Source organism: Hermetia illucens, chromosome 3 (assembly GCF_905115235.1).
Source record: "Hermetia illucens chromosome 3, iHerIll2.2.curated.20191125, whole genome shotgun sequence".
Lineage (NCBI taxonomy): Eukaryota > Metazoa > Arthropoda > Insecta > Diptera > Stratiomyidae > Hermetia > Hermetia illucens.
In genome coordinates this window covers 46,618,705-46,634,739 of record NC_051851.1, presented here as the reverse complement: position 1 = coordinate 46,634,739, position 16,035 = coordinate 46,618,705, and positions in this window count along the sequence as shown.

Below are 16,035 nucleotides of genomic sequence, written 5' to 3'. Positions count from 1 at the left end.
GGGCACAGTATTTCTGTACATTTATCGTTTCTCCAGGTGTCAAAAAAGAATAATGGATAATTCCAGCTGTAGACCACCAAACAGTCACAATTACCTTCTTCGGGTGGAGGCTCGGTTTCGGCATATGCTTTGGTGGCTCATCAGCATTTAGCCATTGTGCTGATCGGAGACGATTGTCGTATAATATCCAGTTTTCATCTCATGTCACTATTCTGTGCAAAAAGGGGTTGCTTCTGTTGTGGGTGAGTAGAGAACTGCAAATGTTAATTCGAAGCGCCATGTTTTGCTCCGTAAGGGTTTGCGGTACCCATTTATCGAGCTTTTTCACCTTTCCAAGTTCTTGCAAGTGCCGGGAAACTGTCGAATAGTGTACGCCCAGTTTCTCTGCAATGTCTTTCACAGACTGACGTTTGTCGGATTCGCGTGGCACACGCAGCTCGTCGTTATCAATCCATGGTCGTGGATGTCCATGTGGCTCACTTTGAAGGTTTTTTCGAACCACCGCCGTGTGGTTCGTTCGCTTACCGTATCAGCTCCGAATGCGCTGTTAATGTTCCTGGTCGCCTTTGCTGCTTTATTACCGAGTTTGAACTCATACAGAAAAAGTATACGTTTTTGGATCTTTTCCATCCGTTTTTTCTTTTCATTCACTGTTATCACAACGATAGTCAAAACTGAAATGACTCCTTGATTAAATGTAGGAGTGTTTATACTTCATTATCCGACACCAACAGCGGTGGTGGTTTGATACAGAAAAATCGCAACTAACTTCACTTGATTGCCAAATCGGCCATTTCAACAGATATGGTGTGACAGTGCACGACCTCAACGACCTCAGAACAACGGTTCAAAAGTTGAACGAATTGGAGTATGAGACTCTGCCTCATCCACCATATTCACCGGACCTTTCGCCAATCGACTACCACTTTTTTAAACATTTGGATCATTTTTTGGCGGAAAAACAATTTAGGAATGAAGAGGCTGTCAAAATTGCCTACGACGAATTTATCAACACCCGACAGTTGAACTTCTACGAAACTGGCATACATGCTGCTGAATTTCGCTGGGAGAAGTATTTTGAATCGACTGGCAACTATTTTGATTAAATAAATAAGTTTTTGAAAGCTTTACAGTCGTTTGAAATTTTAGTACTAAAACGGCCATTTCATTTGCAACTACCTAATACTAAACACTCTCCCCGGCCGACATTTTGGTTTTCGACTCGTTTTGGATTTCTACGTATTTCTCATACTGCAGTAAGTGTACATGCTCATTTATGGATATTCGAGTTGAAACCACCACCTAATTGGTAGAAAGCACTTGATAAGCTTTGGGGTTAGAATCAATATTTTCAAATCCCACAAATCTCGGTTATCGATTCGACACCCTTAAAGTATTTACTATTCATCATTCCACATTGCACCTTCTGTTCATTCATATTTCATAAAAGAAACTCAATTGAACGGGATTTCCATCAGATAAAGATTCGTATACGCTTTTCGAAATATTTTCATTCAGTTTAGCATTTCAAATTTGATTTGAATACGTTATACACATTTTGCATAGCATTCACAAGCAAAGCGATGGAGCAAAGCACCAAATCATATTTATAAAATAATTTGTTTGAGGTTTTTATTTACTCACCATTATAGCGGCCACGACCGCCGCCATGAAACTGTTCGCAGTACGAGGAAAACCTTTATACGGTTCCTTTAAAGCCAGCATTCACCACCACAGCTGCAATATTTAATCGAGCAACGGGTGATAAGTTCTGGTATAAGCGGAAGAACGTGTTATCCTTCGCAAGGATAGAAAGAAAAACGCAGAGCGAATTCTACAAAAATGTCTTATTATGCACATAAATTTCGACTGAAGCGCGCTAAATCTGCAAAGGAATCCCTGGGCTGACGGGTGAAAGTAAGGACGAACAGGATGGAAGAAAATACTTCTTCCTTTTCGGCGAAGTGGAGGCGAGTTAGATTCATTTGGTGATGGGTTTTCTGGAAGGGATTTGCTGAGAAAGAAAAGGTTTTCTTTCCAAACGGTTTATCCTTTTTTCTTGGTCACTTTAGCCATTTACATCAAAGCTGAAGTACCTACAAAAATCATGTGGTCACCTAAATATAAAATCAGAGCTTAAGTCAGGAGAGAATAGGCTTAAAATTGTGTAAATATTTGCTCGGGGAGTTTCTAAGGGTGATGAAAATCTTACCATATTAAAGACTTAGATATTTAAAATGGAACATCTTTTTGAAGATAACAATCTTGTGAAAATGGGGACAAAAGTCGTTTCGTCCGTGAATTGTGAAAAATATTTTAGGTTTCAAATGCATATTCTCATTTCCAGTAAAATTTTCATTTTTAGCATTTCACATTTTAAATCTTATATAAAAACAACGCAAAATTTTCCCTCCCATTCAATATCTAAACTTTTTTGAGAAGCTTAGCAGCATGCGGAAGAAACCTTGGCAACCACCATATTGGGAGAATATTTCTTTGCCGGACCGTAGGGTAATTACATTTAAAAGCATCTTAAACGGGGGAGGGAAAAAATAATTTTTAATGTAGACGTAGTCGTGTTTCCTACTTCTTTGGTGACATTTGATCAGCATTCCGATGGACGTATAGGCCAGGTAGCCAATGCGTGGCTGCGGTTCAAACTATCATTTAGAGTAGGTGTAATCCTCTTTTTCTTCCGCTATGGTGTGTACAATTTTCTAGCTAAGTACCCGTTAAAGTTACTGTTAATACCAAAAACTCATATTATATTAAAAAAGTAAGTTTGTTTCGTCTTACACAAAAAGTTAACCTCTGACCTTACTTTATTTTACTTCGAATAAAAATTATTGGGATTATATCCAGAAAATTGAAAACGGTGACTAACACATTGTGGAAAATCGGGAAATGAAATATGGAAAGCAAGTACGAACAGAATTGCTGTAGAACTGTTTCTCAATTTCCATGTTTTAATCCGATTACTTGGGAGAGACAGCGAGATAATCACACTTGGGAAGATGGTTGTTGCCGGTGGGGACTTGCTAATCATACTTATTGGCGACCCAGACTGATCATTTTGAAAGGAAGGCAGTTGTTGGACCTGACAGCCCAAAACTCTAGACATTATCGCATAGGGACAGTCCGGTTATTGGCGAGCCGATCGACGTTCTTGTAGCTCAGTAGTTAGAGCATTTGGCTATCGTACGGAAGGTGTTGGTTTAAATCTCACTCTGACAGTGGGATTTGTATTGTGACTTGACGTGGGATACCACCGATTCAGCTATGAATGAGTATCAGAGTTAAATCGGGGTGGAAATCACGGGCGAGCGGAATTCTGGCCGCATTGCCTCCTGCAGGGTATAGTAATCCGGTAGAGCACCGATACAGTCTCGTATGAAGTGCTCTAATGAACTTCAAGTCCTTGATGCAGTTAGATTGCTACCCCAAAGATTATTATTATTATAGATCGTTGAAAAGTCCCGGACCTTATTGACTTTGACGTTATTATAATAGAAACATCAAGCGTAAGGTGATAACAAACTGACCATGCTTTGAGCTGTCTTCAGACCATTCAAAATAAAAGTAATAACCAAATCAACGAATTAGTTGAATTTTCGTAAGCTTAAGGGTGTACAAGCGCTTATCTGCAAACCAGAGATGAAATATACAAAACCCAGTTGAAATTCAGCGGCTGCAAAGCACTCTCCCACTCCCATGAATCGTTAATCTTCCACAGAATAGTACACCATATAGCATACTATAGCGGTTCGAAATAAAGCGCAAAGTGGGAAGATAATGATGGGCTCACAGACCTCCAGACCAAAAGAAAAACAATTAACCAGAGCAAGTCGATTGCGCCGTGAAACCCTTAAAGATGAATGGGAACAAGTGTTACAAAGCTACTTACATCAACTGACTTTTACTATGGAAAGCGACAAGAGGGTTGATGGAACCCATTCCATGCAAAAGCCCCAAAGATTAGCAGACGATAGCTGGACTAGAAAAGGAAAATGGGTGGCATTTATAAAAGACCGGGAAAAGATATTCCCCTTCCCCATTTACCATTATTGAAGTTAACACTTCCAGAGATATAGATGACAACGTCGATGAGAAACTTCTCATTCAGTGCTCGACTCTTTAAAGGTCAAGTGGATTCAAAGAAAGGTCGAGGGTAAGACCTAATCACGGGGAAAATGTTAAAGGAACTTACAGGGACCGCAATTACTCACGTGGCTCACATATTCAACGCAATTCCAGGCCTCACTTATTTCCCCAAGGCTTAAAAGATTCTAGCAGTTAGCAGGTTGCATCCTATTGCCCGCAAGTTTGGTATCCATCCTATCAAAGTGTTAGAAAAACTACTATTTTCAAAAATCTCAATACATCCAGTGTAAAACAAAGTGATTTTTCAGCACTAGCTTGGCTTTAGAGAAAAGCGTGGTACAATCGAACAAGTTCTCAGTATCTTCTTTGAAATACGGAGTGAACTGGAGAATAAAGAGTACTCAGGCCTAACGAGAGGGAGCGGAAAAGGGTGAATTGCCTTCTGGCCCGGAGGTTCCATGGATGTCTAATATAAAATTCCAATGAAAAAAGGGTTATTACGGGAGGTGGCGCATAATTTCGTTCCAATATCAGTGTGAGTAACCTGTGAGTTCGGGCATAATAATAAGCAGTCTTCCCTGCTTGTCGTAAGAGACGATTAAAATTTGTGGGGTAACAAACTGCATATTTGAAACCTTATTGCTACGGAAAACGTTAACAACGCTTCGGATAGACAATGACCTCACGGCAACAAACTTTCGCATTCAAAACGGACTATGATTGGTTCTACAATGTGCGCACGGTGACGAGGGTCCTCAAAATGCTCGCATTTGTCCAACTGGGGCGGAAATTACAACGATATAGCTGGTCAACTGATCGATGCCGAACGAGCAATCAGATCAACCACTTCGTGATGAGCAGCAGATTTAGGTGTAGCCTCCTGGACGTGCGTAATAAAAGAGGCGCAAACATCGGCTTCCAGCGGGATCACCATCTGATGTGGCTCACTTCGCTTGCGTGTTGTGTATGCCACTTCAAGCTGGGTTGAGGAGCTGCGACAACCCCAAGTTCTACATTGACGGCTTATATGATCCACCTGTCGCTCGACGGTGGGAGAGTTATTTTCCTGATCGAATACAGATATAACAAATGACCTGTCCTAGAATATCAATGATATATTGCTGCAATTAAAATGGTCCTTTTCTCGGGTGCTACTCAAGTCGAAGGGCAGCATAAGATCTGGCTTGACTATGAAATCGGGGAAACGGATCAATAAACAGAAGTGGTTTAAGGCTCTACTGACCGCTGTGAGTGATCGCGGGCGAGCTGCACTCGAATTCCAATACTGGCAAAATGCAGAGAAGTTCATTCTAGTTTACGCAGTGACAGGGAAGTGGACGATGCCGCAGATCACATTGATTTCAGAAATGCATAGCGCATCACGAAAGAGCTGGCATATGGTCGCAAATATTTCGATGGTCCCGTGAAGCACATCACTGAAGTAGGGACCCATTTTGTGTTTGTGTTGTTGTGCGGCGAGTTTAGATCATCGCATCACCGGTCGATTTCGAGAAAGGTTTCGATGGTGCGCTACACAGGAGGAGTATTCTGGAAAAACTAAAAGTCATTATTAGAGCGACATATGATGGTGTAAAATATTACGTGCTGCACCGAGGTCAAATGTGGGGAGGATTTTGAAGTTCAAAGCGGAGGCCCCCAGTGGTGTCCTGTCACCGATATTATTTCTTCTTGTTATCGGCGATGTTCTTCATGCTGCCTTGTCCGGAGGACGATTATATTTTCCTCAAATACCTCGACTCGGACCTTGGCCAAAGTGCCCAACAAAACTAAGACTCTCAGTCTGGCGATCAATGCACTCTCCCTACCTGCATTAATGGACAGAGCATCGAAAGCATCAATCGATTTATATATCAAGGAAGCGTGGTTTCCACCGATGATGAGACCGAACTGGATGTTGCGCGACACATTTGCAATGCCAAATCCGTTTTTCCTGCCCCGTCAAAAATCTGGAAATGCAATTATCTCAACACAAAGATCAAATTGAGACTGTTCAGTGGTAGTGTTCTTTCTGTGTCGCAATATAAGAATAACACATGAAAATTTACTTCGCTGTACGCTAGCCTGACACTATCTCAAACAAAGAACTTGGTTGGCGCACAAACCTGCCACTCGTACGCATTGTGAACTCCACTGTACGTTAGCCTGACACTATCTTAAAGAAATAACTTGGCCGACGCGCAGACCTGCCACTCGTACGCACTATATCGGAAGACGGAAGTAGCAGTGGATAGGTCATACATTAAGCAGGGGCGACAATTGCAACGCCATGCAGTGGAATCCACTTTGCTAAGATGATCAACGAGTGTGTTGCCCCAAGCCCACTTGGCCTTAAATAAAGGAGGAGTGCGAGCGCCACGGGAAGTCGTGGAGGGTGCGGACGGGCATTTTAGGTAACCGCGAACGATGGGCGTTAGTGTGGTTGACGCTGTACCCCACCAAGGGGTGAATAGCAACCATATATATGAAGGCGTGTCGAGAAGTTGGATAAGATCATAACAGGTAGACTAAAATTTACTTGCACATCCAGGTAGACGGAAAAGACCTAAAACGCTGATCGAAACGCCGATGTCACGTTAGACCTTAGAAACTTACTACTCCAGTTTACAATCGAAGCGAAGTTGGATATCCGGTTTCGATAAGTCTAGGCTATCTAAGGCTTTCGAGGCTAAGCTCTAAGAGATTTCATTTTCTGCACAGTCATATAATAGCACTTCTTCTTCACATCCTTACTTTGAACATACTACCTGTTATCTACTATCCTCGCGCACTGTTTACTCTCCTTTGGGTTATATTTACCAAATCATAAGGGAGACATCCATTTACTTAAGTAAATTTCAAAAGACTATGTTTGAGGAAATATTCTTCGTCTCTTTCATTTGGCAAACCCTATACAGGTAGCTTTACAGACTAGTTAGCTCCTCATTCAATTTGCTAAGCTTTTCTGTAATGAAGATAATAGATTCTAAGCCGGCCTGCTTGCGCAGCTTTCGCTTCTCTTTACTGCAAACTCTTATGTTTTCTGTTTAGTTCTCGTGAGAGGAGTGGGGAAGAGTTGATTTTTGCGGGGCCTGGAGATTTCTCAAACATCAGAAAAGAGACTTTAAAACCATTAACCAATGCAGGTGGGTCCGTATTAATTCAAGGGCCGGATTTTCCTAGTGCGATCTTTATGATGCATGAATAGTTCACGAAAGTATATAAAAGAATACTAATTGGTTAAATAGAAGCATTAGGCATTGGTGATATGAGCGACACTATCAACAGACAGAACTTAAAATTCATGTTGTGCAAAAGAATGGAATGTTTGTTTATATAAGAGCCATATTACTGAGGGCACCATATGCCTGGCATTGAGATAGATATTAACTGGAACGGAAAAATAAGGTAACTCTTGGAGAGTTGCTCAGGATTTGTATTTTCAGACCGTTTACCCAAGAAAGCGTTATAGAATCCGTCTTAATAATATTTGAATTAAAGATTATACGGAGAGTGCACATTCCTCCCCAAGAAAACCTAACTACCCACCGAATAGATGGATAGTCTAGACGGTGGTAGTTTACATTGACACAAATTAGCACCCAAAGGGATCCCAAATTAGCTGCGCAACGAAATATAGGCATGCATACTCAGATATGATCATTAGTTTTTTCGTGAATTTCTTGTGATAGGTTGTGATAGGACCACAAAAACGTCTAATGTTTTCCCACGAATTTGTGGACTAATCTCTTACTGAAAATCATTTAGGGAATCTTTTTTTGGGGATGGGCACTATCCACGCGAATCAGAGAAAAGCTGCTGGAAGTTTGCAATACGATATGCAGAACCGAAGCTTTGGATCTGGAAGGCAAACCTAGTGATTATGACCGGATACGTTTTCTAAGTTGTCAGAAGCATCAATTGCAGAGAACATTGTCCCTGCATTATGGAAGTAACAGTACCTACTTTTGGTAACCAAAATTCGTAAGTCCTCCACGCGAGCTTTGTTTTATTGCCGATATACATATGACGACTATTCTGATTTGAGATTAGCAATTTGGTCTCCGTAAATCGATCTCATTAACGAGATCAAAAAATTGGTTATCGACTTGGTTAAGCTTATGTGGATTTAGGAATGCATTAAATTTGACCAAATGGAATGGAATGTGTGTTTCCTAATGACGGTTGATATTTCCAGCCACCCAGGGGAAAGCACGGCTTTGGTACAACAACCGGCACTTGTAATATACAGATTACTAAATGCCCAACCCAATAATGCCGAGACCAGGATGAGCCGAACGTACGGTGAAGTGCAGTATACTTGCAAGTTGGTATCTCAAGCCTGATCAAGAGGGAGAAAGCCGGTGATAAACCTCTTAACCCGAAAAAGAGAGACATAACGAAGTAACTAGTGCAAACGGGATTAATAGAAGGATCCGCATAATTTTCGCGCAGGTCATGGATTTTCTCTCTACGTCCCTAACAGCGATCTTCTTGGATGTGGCGCAAGCGAGGATGCCATATGGTTTAAATTGGGGTACCGAATAATTGAAACCGAACACTGTTTCAAACTTGTGGGCAGCCACAAAACTGAACCGTAAATGAACTGAACCGAGTGAAACCGTATACGTGCGAAACGTGCCGAATAGATTTTATCAGACTTCAATAGGTTTGAATTCAAGTCCAGGTAACAAAACGCAATCAACTCATGGTTCCGTTTCAGTTTGACCTCACAGCCCCACATACCCACGAATCGTGGCTATAGTAAGCGAACCCTATATAAAAATCTAACTATAATAAATCGGTAACCGATCCTACTAGTAGGGCGGCATAAGGGTTGTCAGGTTAGCTCTTACTAGAAATGGTGGTCCGGTTCGATTGTGTATTTGACTTGACTTGACTTTTGTTAGTCTTTCGCTAGCTTGCACACCCACTTCCTGCCTGAAAAGGAAGCTTGCTCCTCCAAGAATGAGGAGAACGTCAAGCTTGCTTCCGAATGCAATTTCGGAGCAAACATTCAAAGATGTATGTTTGTTCCAGCGTACTATACCAGGAACACAGTCAGACAGAGCGCAACGGTATGCGACTCATCGATTCGGAGACATTATAATCCCCTGTAGAAGGTCCACTGGTGGCAGAACAGCTCCATCTCGATCAGCATGTCATCGGGGTAAATGAGCGAACTAGCTATACGGGGAAGGAAGAGGGATTGCTTCAAACAATTTAGCGCAAAGGGGGATATAGACCCATGGAAAAGCGTCTACAGGGATGTATGGGGAAATTCATAGGTCACACAACTTCTGAGAATACATGCCCCGATTTCTTACTAAAAATTGTGCAGAGTATGTTCTATTGCTTAACCTGCACTTGTCGACTACTATTCAACAGGTAGAAAGTTCTGGGATGATACAGAAAATAGGCCCAGAGAATACATTGTCTTCATGGGTGTTTCACAGAGCTCAATGTGGAACCCCTACTGGTAACAATATGTAATATGCTCTGTGCACTGCTACTGATGATCTTATGCACGACCTTTTGTTTCCGAACACTACTTACCGCTTCCTTGATGTGCGACGCGGTTATTAAACATTCCGATTTCGGTAATTGCCCCTCAAAATTAATAAGACTCGCGGCGGTAATTAACAGGTAATTAGGTTGATAATTTAAGGTTGTTTTTTTTTGTTAAAAAGGCAGTTTAGGTAATTAGGTGACATCTGACTACAAGGTTGTGATCCGGTAAAGAAGCATCACAATTTTACAGTGCTACATAAACGGAGACTTCCAATATGTCTGAAAATGATGCATTTCTGCGAGCAATTCCACACTGTTTAGAGGTGGTTTCTGAACGGTGAAATTGTGATCGTGCTAAGTAATCTAAAAGCTAAGGTGGGAAAAGACGACCTTGGCAACGGAAAAGGTAGTGGGTGGGAGGTGAAAAAGATCATCATCTGACGGTAACTTACGTTTGCTTGCGTGTTGCTTGTGCCCCTTTTCGCAGGCTTGAGAAGTTGTCACCCTCAAGTCAACGACGGATTGTATGAGTAGCTCTTCTGGGAATATCGATGAGAATTGGAAGTCTAGGGTACTACGCAGATCGTCAGCCTCGTCTCGAGGCAGTGTCATAAAATCTCGCTCACTGTGGGATCGTGAAAGGAGATTGAAGACCGGAAGCGGACTAAAAGCTCCATAGGCCATCGCGAGCGATGGCGGGGCGGAAGCGGTTGAAGTTCGATACAAAAGGGGTTGCAGTCCATTTCGGCGAAATGAGAACGGCGGCGCGTAGATGTGATTAACGCGCATTACCCCACCAATCGGTAAATGGCAACCAGAGATATAATTTTGACGATCTTAACATACCAAGCCACAAGGGGAGTTGCGCTGATCACATAACGGTGATAGTTGTTGCAAAGCATCTCGTTCATAGGGGTATTGTCTTTATCCCCGACATGAGCACTGCAGTGGCGTCTATAATGAACGCGGTACTAACCCTGATGGGAACGTGTAGAGAGAAGAATCGTTAAGTAGGTGCAAAAACGATGGAAACGGGGGGAAAAAGGTCGATGGATTCCGAGCATTATGTGTCGACCTGGAAATCGCAGTTTCTCAGAGACAGGGCGGATACTGGAACGATATTCCGGAAAACGCGTGGCTGTTTACTTGAATTGTAAGGTCTAGAGAAAATATTGGGAATAACAGTAGTGCTGGAAGGTCTAATTCAGTGTAGTTGAGAAAGGTAGAGGAAGCGAGAGAGGCGCAGTTGCGAATGCAATCAATAGGGGAACGGAGAGGCTAGAGCCATGTTCACCTCGCGACGTAATACTGGGGCACAAGTTAAACAAAAGTGAAAGTGTCTACTATTAATAATGCATGAAATTTAGCCACTCACTTTTTAAGACTGTTGATGGTTTTTGGACCGTATGGACCGTAGTGTGCTTCATCCTTCCTTTTTTTCAAACAAGTTTTGGAGTCGTTTGCGGCTTATTGGCGATTTTATCATTATTTTTTTTTATATATAAAAAGCCAGGCCAATGTTTTTGATTGTACCATTTTTCCTCCATATTTTTAGTTTTTCTACATAAAAGTTAAAATGAAAGTTACCCACGTTGGGCGCCAATTAGACAAACAATTTTAATAGGCCATTTGCGTTGCCATTCAATGTCTTAAGAAAATTGGAAATTCTTTAAGGATACACTGTGAATAGTACTGGAGTGATAACTGAAAAAAAAAACTGACATACGATAACATGTAACCTCTTTATCTACATCTCACATGTGCCCTACTCAGGATACCAACTTATCTGCATGAAAATATTGGTTACAATTATCGATTCAGAAACTATCTTTCCTACAAACTATGTCAGTACTTACATCATCAATTACAGGGGGAGGAAATTTTGTAAAAGTCTCACGTGTCGCGACTCGTACTGGGTAGAGTGCATCAATCTGAAGGAAAGGCCATAAAATGTGAACCTGAGAACAGATAAATTTTACGCTCAATTTATCTTTTCAGTATGGCGTCGTCCTTCGTCCTCAGCAAAGTAGTTTATATTCTGCCTGCAGTACACCATCATACTTGGTAACCTCACATACCTGGGTTTAGATGCTCTTCTTGTTACTCTGGGGCATATTAGAATGATGCAAACAAAAATTACACTCTCGTTTGCATCTTGTCTTGATTAATATGTAGCGGTTATAACCATATAAGCATATACACCCATGTAAGTACACATAGTATCTTTATCTGGTTGTACATTTTACATGAGTAAAGTGATGATGCAGAAGGGTGGCGAAGCTATAAGTTTCCGTGGGTAAACTATGTATGCACTCAAAGTATCTCACGAGGCTTGTCAGCGGATCTATCACATACCGACTGGAGGGTGCTCTCTGGTAACGATAATCTGATTTTCTACGATTTCATATCAGTGTAACAAGATAGGTTGGCAATATAACGTAAGATATCATTAACTAAAGCGCTAGTTTGAGGTTTCTACTTGTTGTTGGTTCAACATACTTTCTGAGTATACGACTTTAAGTAGTTTCTCTTACTTTGTATGTTTTGTTCCTTGGCTAATTTCAATGAGTTTCTCTTCGCGGAGTTGGTTGCATAAGAAAATATTTGCCATCCAATACTCAGGGTTGAATTTTGATTAAACTGCAATATATTATCAATTTCATTATACACATAATTGTCAACTAATGTCGAAGTACTCCAGCCATCATCGTTCTGTGTCTATTCTCAAACTTCCTTAGATGGAAATTCATGAAGCAGTAGATATCAAGTTTATGCTTTTCGACACTTGATTAAAAGAAATTTTATCGAGAGAAAATCCACCAAAATTAATGTAGTCCATTGAGAATTTAGTTTGTGACACGGTACAAGCACCGTGAGCGAACTCTTGAACATAAGTTTGAATGGTACAACTGCAGCTAGCTCCCGACTCCTTTTGCTTGCCTCCACTTTCCCAGCAGCAACAGCATCCACTTAAAGTGCATAAATAAGAGAATTTTGCAATAAAGCATCATTAGTACTAAATGGCCTGTAAAAGGCGTAATTAATGCACTTGGAGATTCCTGCTTTTCCTCGCAAGCATCTCCAATGCTTACTGCTGTGTGTTGTGCTCCTGCTTCAGATCCTTTTGTTTTGTCGCCGTTCTTCAGCGTTGGTTCGTTCTTAAGTTTCTAATGATGCTTGTGCAGTGTTGAAACTTTGTTCCTTTTGCGGTCGCTAATAACACTCCGTTATACCAGTCCATTGGCCGAGTCTAAGCTATTGTGAAAAGTTTTGTTGTAATTCGCTTCGGTCTTGTAAGCAGTAAAGAAGTTTATTACAAAATTGCATGTTATGTTTAAAACTAAAATTCTTACTAATGAGTGAGCGATTAAGGTGAACTTTATGAGAAAAGTCGAAGCTACCCGGAGCAGCAAAGAAAATGAGAATTCCAAGCTGCAAACATCGTGCTGGGAGTATGAATGACGTTATTTCAACAAAAGGCCTTTAAGAGCCTGTCGTCTAGCAGGATTGCTACTATAGCGAAGTAATAATCCATGCGACTAAGTTTGAGTAACTTTCTTTTTTCTCCTTCTTTATAGGAATAAGAGTGAACAAATAATTTTTAATCATTTGCCGCTCCTCCATTAGGGAATACATACCCAATTTACCTTCAATAAAATCCTATTTCGTCTAGCCGTCCTGTCTTTTTTTAAGGAGATGGAAATCTTTAAAAGAGACTGGCCTAAAGCGCCAAAGTGTGGGATTTTACCCCCAAAAAACGCCCACCATTCCCCCGCTGCCCCGTGGAACTATCTAAGTATAACATCACGAAGCGGAGTTCGCTTACTTTAGCTAGCTCTCCTTCCATTTGCATTCGGCGATCGTAACCGCGCTTTCCTTACCCCAGTAGTTTTCACAGTTTATCTTGGTTCCTTGCGATCATAGAGTCGTCCGCACCCGAATCCTTCTGGTAAGCTACCATTCTCCGGACAAACTTTTCCGATAATAGCAGTTTACCTAGAGCACCCTTTAAGCTCCTCTTTTCTTCAACGAACCTCCGGAATAGGAAGAATACGTGCGCAGTTTGGACAATCAGGTGAGGTATTCAGTTCCATATCCTCCATGGCCGGTGGGAAACTTGGTAAGATTATAATTGACCTCCCATGTTTCCTCCTCAAGCACTCCATGAAGTTAGGGATCAACCTATGTATTCAACGACCATTTCTCAATGGTTCCATCATTGTTGCATCTAATTAAAGATTTACCCATCCCATTTTTTTGCTTCCGATAAAGGAAGATATGCTTGGTCTTATATATGTACGTCATCTCATCTGGCAAAGCGCCATTCAACACCGTTCTTGAAATTACGGACTTCGCACTTGCTCAGGGGGTCCGGAAGGCAAAACACACCCTTTAGACTACTTCTTTGTAGATCGCATCATTCTTACCAAACCGACAGTGGCAGTGGATGCCTTTTAGCAAATATACTCCACGTGCTGCGTAATACCGAGTGAAATTTCCTTATGGCGCTTGGTGATGAGGACCCCACTGATTGCTTTGGATGAGCACAACGCAGCATTTGCAACCACAACCAGTCCAATGTCGTCGTCGTAGTCTGCACCGGAAGATTAAAAACACTTTTGTACATGACGCTCCACAGTAGTAGGCCCTATACGGAGCCCTGCGGGACACCCCAGAAACATTGTACCCCTGGCGCCCATAATCCGTGTTATACCGGAACGTGAATTCTGGCAAAAATCAGTCCACAATGGCAGCGAAATTGGTGGGAACAGCAATCGCCACAAGGAACTTTTGTATATGGCTCCAATTGACCGAATTTGATAGCACAAATGGTTAATCGCGGAACCCATACCGCCGACCTAAAAGGCCTCCTTGGCTCTCGAGCATCTTTTCCATAGTGTCTTCAAGACATATGGATTTATAGGAGGATGATTCACCAAGAGGTTTGCTAAATTTTGCTGTTTTCTATGCTGTAGCGAATATTCTCTCGGATATGCACGTTTTAAACAGCTCATATGAACATATCCGGCCTAGACTTCCGTCAAGCTCGGAGTTTTGTTGTCACATATTCTGCTGCTCCAACATCTCGTTTGTGGTTACTGCCGACATTTCCACTACATCTAGACTGCTCTGGACGGTGTCAGCGGTCTCTTGCTGAGAGAATATCGCCTCGAATATTTTCAGCAAGAGGGTAGGGAGCAGAGTAGAGCTCCTTAAATCATTCCCTTTGGTTCGCTGAGGGTTTGAACTTAATAGTTTGAGTTTTTGCAGAACACCTTGTATTTGTGCTCTTTTTGCACCTGATCGATCCTACCTGCCACCCTCTGGGTCGTTCGTCTGGTCGGGGCCGTTCAATTTCCACGAGTGGTTGGGTCTTCTACTGGGCATGGACACATCATATGGAGGGGGACTGTGTGAAATTTAGAGCTTTTTGCAGGGCCATTGGTTGCAGTAGGTTGGTCAGGCCACACTTAAATGAAGGTCTGCTCTAGTACTTTGGTGGACCAGCCTGATGGCCTTTGTCTCGGCTTTGAGTATGTTATTTTCCCACCGTGTGGCTGTCTTCTTAGTTTGAAGATAATTGACTGGTGATCGCTGTGAGTTTACTCTCCGCTAACGTCCCAAGAAAAGCAACTGACGGGCTGCTAACAAAGGTCAAGTCTATGTTAAAGCAGACCCTCCATTCCGCATTGTACTTACATTATCTTCGTTTGTCAGAGTTATATCTAACTACGCAGAGCCTCTAACAGAGTTTGGGCTTTAGCATTTTTCTCTCATTCCGTATTCCAGGATGCACGTTCAATCACCGTCGTGAACAAGGTTGTCCAACACATCTTCAAACTCAGACAATATGAGACTGTTTGTGGCGTAGTTGCTGTGCCGTATATTTATAATAAAATCGTTGGCGCCATAATACAATTGAATCAGAGCCTTGAAGTGTGTTAGAACACTTTTTCCCGATCGTAACAATAAACTACGGCGCCTTGTATGAGAAAATGTGGTAAGCATTGCGGCTTCCCTTGATTACCCTAATTTGACTCAGGTGCTCATTAATAGCACACGTGACTTTTATCCGCTGTCAAATCACGATACAAATCCCACTGCTACTTCTGAATGAAAGCCTAGTGCTCTAACCGCTGACCTATCTGGACACAAAGGATATTTTTGCACCCAACAAAACCACCGGCCGACTAACTCATGATCCATTGTGCAGCTCGCCTAACTCAACCCTATTTCGACGCTTCACCAGGTGAGCCTGTGACCCATACGCCCCGTAAAGATTCCTGTGTGGTTCACTTAAAATGGCAACTTATATTTCAAATTCCTAGATGGTCTGCTCAAGTAAATCCTTGGTGACTCTACAATGATTGAAGTTTATGTGAATAAACCTCGTTTATTCATTGCTCTTAGCGCCTTGCTGAATTC